The sequence below is a fragment of the Talpa occidentalis genome, unplaced genomic scaffold (assembly GCF_014898055.3).
Source record: "Talpa occidentalis isolate TD23 unplaced genomic scaffold, MPIMG_talOcc4v2.1 talOcc4.12, whole genome shotgun sequence".
Taxonomy (NCBI): domain Eukaryota; kingdom Metazoa; phylum Chordata; class Mammalia; order Eulipotyphla; family Talpidae; genus Talpa; species Talpa occidentalis.
The window spans coordinates 29,500,301-29,506,365 of NW_023601212.1; the positions used below are offsets into that span (position 1 = coordinate 29,500,301).

The 6,065-nt window shown below is 43.5% G+C and overlaps 1 long non-coding RNA gene across 1 annotated transcript; it reads right to left on the reverse strand.

Annotated features, from left to right (window-relative positions):
* Window positions 1-2,619: 2,619 nt before the first annotated feature.
* Window positions 2,620-4,991, reverse strand: LOC119240862 (uncharacterized). Its single transcript, XR_005124214.2, has 3 exons — window positions 4,840-4,991; window positions 3,973-4,184; window positions 2,620-3,590 (listed from the first exon to the last, which is right to left on the reverse strand). It is a non-coding gene; the product is annotated as an uncharacterized LOC119240862 (long non-coding RNA).
* Window positions 4,992-6,065: the final 1,074 nt, after the last annotated feature.

Genomic DNA, 6,065 nt, shown 5'->3' on the forward strand with positions numbered 1-6,065 from the left:
CAGCCACCTGCCCCCCCGACAGCCCCACTCAGGTAGATAGGCATAGGGACAGGAAAGAGCCATAATGTCGGCAGCCCATGGATATTCAAGTTGTTGGAGAACCGTGGGATAGAAAGGTGTGTTCCCTAACCCTCAGAGTTTCATACAAAAATGCTACTGAACTTATTATCTTGAAAGTTTTGAAGTGTGGGCTGCCTCATTTCTTTTTCTAAAACTGCAAATCTGTTTTGTTTATTTGCCAAGATTTCTTCTGCTTTTGTGTCTACGCCTATCTTAGCATTAAAACAGTTTTAGGGGCCTCCCTGGTGGCGCAAGTATTTGGGATGCAACCTGTGAGGCTGTTCTCAACCTCTGCAGCACAAGTTCGATTCCCAGCCAGCCAGGGAGCTACCCACATGGCACAGCAGACCTCTTCTGCCTCGCCCCCAGCTCCCCTCAGCAGTGTACTTTGGTTGATCTTCCTGTTCTGATCCCCACTCTGTCTCTCGTGAATCCTCTCACCCGCCCCCCACCCCACACTTCTGGCCTGTGCCCCAGCTCTTGTGTGCATGGATAGATAAATCTTTAAAAAATAAAAAATAAAAAAATAAAAGTTCTAGAATACCAATTGCTAATAAGGAGAGTTTTAGAATACCCTTTGCTAATAATCCAAGGAGTCTCTTCCTTTGCCTGAAGAGTAGAAGGTCAGGCCAGGGCAATCGGGGTTGCTGGACATGATATTGGTTTCTGAGGGGGACACAAGCTGTTCCCTCCCCTCCTCAGGATTCTATAAGTACCGTGAAAATGCTATTAGAACTTAAGTCTATTGGAAAGAGAATTCAGGCTTTTGATGTATCATTATATGTGTCTGTGATTCATGCTCTCCCAGAAAAAGAAAAATAATAAAAATGTGAAAAAAAAAAAAACAACAAACAAACAGATGTGGCAGAATCCTGATAATTTTATAATTTGAATGTTGGATGCATAGGGCTTATTTTGTCTTTTTTGGTGCATTCTTGAACATTTTCTCAATAAAATAAATTCAAAATATAATTGAAGGGCCTCCCTAGTGGCGCAGGCGGTTGAGCGCAGCACTCTGAAGCTGTCTGCAGCCTATGCAGTGGCAGTTTGATCCCCGCGGGCCTTGGAGCAACCCACATGGTGAGCAGACCTCTCCTGTCTTGCCCGCTGCTCCCCTCAGCAGTGAACAGGCATCAGTCTGCCTGTTCTGTTCCCCGCTGTCTCTGGTGAATCCTCTCATCTTCCCCCACATCTGGCCTATACCCCGGTTCTTGTATAAATAAAAAAAAAAAATCTTTTAAAAAAAATATATAATTGAAGGGCTAACTTTGAAATATATATCAGGATAGGCAATACAGGAGCCAGAATAAAGATTGTTATATGGGATTATTTCACATTACCAGTATTTCTTCTGGCTGACTTGAATTTCTCTTGCTAAGCTAACCTCCAGTTTTGTACATTTGCAGGCCAGTGCCCAATGGTCTGATGTAAAACTTTTCTTCTTATTCTCTTTAGTGAAGCATATGTCTGTTACAAATAACAAACCTCATGTTCCACACAGGTTTGATCTCTTTCCTGACAGTTCTTTGGTAAAGTGATGAATGGGCTTTCTTTTCTCACATTTAAAAGTACTGCTTTGCTTCTCCTATCTTTTTCTGTTATGCTTCTCTGTAATGTCCATGGGAAGAATATAGTGTGGGTGCTTGACAATCTCAATTTATTAAATACAGACTTGGACCTTAAAAATATTCTGTTTAAATACTGAAGGAAAATGTGTAAAATGGTATCTTAGTTTCAAGCACTGTTGTAATTAAGTTCTCTCTTAGTCAAAAGTAAGCTAAGATGCTTTAATAAAACTTCTCAAAATACGGTGGCTCAATCAAGGTAGAAATGCATTTTGCTTTCAAGTAGGTAGACGGTTTAGGAGAACCTGACAGCCACAACTTGTGACTCTGATTTCAAAATGGCTGCTCTGGCACTTGCCATCACATTGTAATCCAAAGAGCAGGAAAGAAAAAGGGAATGAGGGTATTGCACATTCATTCCTTCTAAAGGCATGACCTGAATGTTGTTCATATCACTTATACTCTCATTCCACTGGTTAGAGAATAGTGTCACGTGCAAACCTAACTGTTCAAGTCCCTGAGAAATGTAGTCTAGCTATTAGAACAGGAAAACAAGATGCTGATGAAAACTAGAATTTTCTGCCACAGCTAAGTAGTGGCCCATCAGTACACACATTTGGGTGTTCCGATTCTTTATACGGTGCTATTTAAGATATGAAACAAGAAGCGAAAAAATAATTTGTCCCCCAAAATGTACGAGCACAATTGCTATCCCACAGGTCTCAAAGAGAGCCTTCAGGTAAAAGTCTCAGACAAATCCTGTGACCCAGCTGGTCTCTGCAATCATAGACAAAAGTGACTTTGCTATCATGTCACACTTTCTACTTGGTTTTATCTTGCTAGGAGGCCAAGAAGTTTTCCAGTGTTTTCCATGGAACACCCTAGTTTTCCTCACTTAGAAATTACAGCGATAGCTGCCACTAACATATATCCCTTAGTCACAGTGTGGAAGAATTTTGATTCAAAAATCCATTATATCAGGTCAAGGCCAGAATATATGTTCCAACATGCCATAAATTCTCTGGTAATAATATACTATTTTATTTTTTTAAATCAGTACTGTGGAGTCAGCCTGTGGTATAACGTCCAAGGAAGAGAAACTTTTGTGGAATTTATTTTCCATTAAATTTGTGTCTGGTGCCCTATATTCCAGAAGTTATCAGCTTTCTACAGTCTTCATTCATTCTGCTGCCTCTTCCCTTCCCCCTTTCTTCAAATCACATCTTTTGAATATGAAAAGCTATGTTCAAGGCTTAATGTATTCTTCCTGAAAAACCTTTAAGGCCATCTTCATAAACACAACCATTTCTTATTTAATAAACAATCGCTGTCTCATTAAATGTAAATTAGTTCTTTATCTTTAGCGCTATTTGTTGAATCTATTACTTACTGTGTTTACCAATTTTGTTTCCTTTGGCTGGAAAGCTTTCTGTAAACTACTCATAAATATAAAGTTGAAATGAAGGCACTTTTTCTGTGTTTAAGCACCTGCATTAGCAGCTTCAAACAGCCCTCTCCTTAAAGCCTGTGCTGTCTTCACTGTGCCCCTTAAGCTGATGGTTCCAGTCACCTCGAAATAGCTGGGCAAGATTCCCTGCTACATGCAATCTGACCCTGGGTCTTTGTCTCTCAGGAATGTCAATGTTCTCCTTCCTGGTAAAGTGTAGGAGTGGTTAGAGGACTTGCTGCAGGTGCCAAAGGTGCAATCTTTGAACAGAACAAGCACGGTCAGTCTTTTGCGAGTAGAAAATGAGTTCTTTGTAGTGGCGGCAACATTTGGCGCTTTGATTCACACCGTCCTAACATGTCCAAGTTTCCCAGCTTATAGGGCACAGAGTAGCGCCCATCTGTTCCAGCAGGCTTCCCCTGATTAGATAGGATGCTTGGCAAACAGAGTCCCAGATAATGGATATTTGAATATTTTTGTAATTTCCATGCTTGTGCCTAACAGCTTAGCAGTTGGCCCTATGTTTAAAGAAAATGGATAATAATCATGACTAATGTGGCAATTTTCATTCAAAAATTTCAAATGGTGCTTAATTAAATCTTCCAATAACATTTGGAAGCAAAGGTTCACCCTGCCCATGCTATCCACGAGAAAAGAGTGATAGCACAGTGGGTGGGGCTTTCAGGGACTCATGGAGACAAGACCAGCCCCAGCAGGAAAGCTGAGACCACTTTCCTAACCACAGACCCGGGAACATCCCCATGCCCGCCCAGCTCTTGCCCAGGCGTGGTCTCCCAATCAGCAGAGGCTCCATTATCATACACTACAGCGCAGCGGTCACCTCCTCTGACCCATCTGCTGGGGGTTTGGTGACACGGTTCGACAAGGCTGCTCTCTCACCCTGTCCTGGTAAGAGAAGGCTGCTGCCGTCTCGGCCACGCAGATGGCCACTGGCCGACCATCTGGACTCCTTCAGAGCTCGTCCTAGATTGTAGCGAATCCTTCATCAAAATCTTTCCACAACGGAAGTAAGCAACAGATGCTTATTTTGATTTTTAAATCTCCCATAAAACAGCTTTCTTTAACTCTCCTTGGTAACGTGGTCCAGAACCCTGTAAACATTAAAGTCAAAGAATCTAAGCATTTGGCAAGACCTTAAAAATCTTCTAGCTGGACCTCTCATTTTAGAGCTATGTCCTCTGCCCCCCATCTTTTTTTTAAGATTTATTAATTTATTTATGCATAGGAGAACTGGGGTGTAGGCCAGAGGTGCAGGGGTGGGGAGGTGAGAGGATTCATCAGAGACAGAGCTGGGAACAGAACAGTCAGACTGACTGAAATACACTGCTGAGGGGCGCAGCGGGTGAGACAGGAGAGGTCTGCTGCACCATATGTGGGTTAGCTCCCTGGCCGGGAATCGGACACAGGTCATAGGGGTGATAGTGCTGAGATTTTTATTTTTTTAAAGATTTATTTATTTATTTATGCAAGCACTGGGTACAGTCAGAAGCGCGAGGGTGAGAGAATTCACCCGAGCCAGAGCAGGGAGCAGAACAGGCAGACCGACGAAATACACTGCTGAGGGGAGCAGCGGGCGCGGCAGGAGAGGTCTGTGCACCATGTGGGACTCTCACCGGGGGCCAGGGATCGAACTGGCACTGCAGAGGCAGTGGGCAGCTTCACAGCCCAGTGCTCAACTGCTGCGCCACCAGGGGAGGCCTGATACTGCTGAGATTTAACCAGGGAGTCGGCTCTGCCCCCTCTTACCCAGAAAAACTAAATATGGATCTTAGTCCATTTCACTGGTTCATCCTAACTTGGCCTGGGACCTCCATCTCTTTGTATCCAGGCCGTGGCCTTCGGCATCAGCATTACAAATGAATCTTTCCTCTGTTCAAATCTGAATCTATTTTTATTCCTTCAGTTCCCATTGGGGGCCAGGCAGAGGTGGAGTGATGCAACAATGAGTCAGTGTCCTACTCATATTCATGATGCCATCACACAGGAGCCATCACCACAGCACCCCTGCCCTTCACTTCCCCTCACCTGATTCCTTTGGACTGCCTTTATAACCTCCTTCTTCACCTCCTTTTGTCTCATTTTCCCAATCTGTAAAATCAGGCAAATAGGATTCACCCTTTACCCTTGAGGGACACTCGAAGATTGATAACATGTCAGGAAAAAGACTGGATTGATTAGAATTTCACAACATTCTATTTATACGGAGAAAATTCCACGGTGAAAATAATTTTGGAAATAACTTTCTCTTTCATTATTTTTAAGTCATAGTTCTCCCTCTTATTATGTTTATTTATTTTTGGGGGTCTGGCTCTGCTATAATTTAAAGTCTTTTCTAAAGGTCTTGACTGTTCCCAAGAAAGCAGGTCATGCACTGAAGCAGGACAGAGAGAAGGATGATGCAGTGAGCCCGGCCTGGGGAGCGACAGCCCTGTCATGCTGACTTATGATGGATGAGGGAAAAGTCTATTTCTCATCTGTAGTGGGGGAGGTGAAGTGTAAAGAAAGATGCACCAGGAGTCTCTGGCGATTCATCTCGCAGCAGATAAACTCTCAGAAGCTGCAGAGTTTGGAGGGGAAGAGAGAAAGAATTGAAGAATGAAATTCATTATGTGAAGTATAATCTCAGGAGGAAATATCAAAATATGTCAGCAGCACCCAAGATGGGAGGGTGGGGGGAAGGGTGGGGAATTTACTGATGGTATTTGTCAGCTGCTAAACCAGGCGTGGAGGCAGAGAGGTTCGGGTTCCACTGCTCTACTGCAAACAGCCTTCCCACCAAATTCCAAAGGAGGCCAGGCAGAGCAGAGGGCACTTCATGGTGAGGGAGTCAGGAGACTCGGCAGCCATACGGGAGACCTATCTGAAGCCCTCTTCCCATATGAATTTCACCTTCACACTCCCTTTTCTTTGTGCATCTTATTTTTAGGCTCTGCAGAAGCCCGATGCAGAGGTTAGGAATAAATAATCCCATG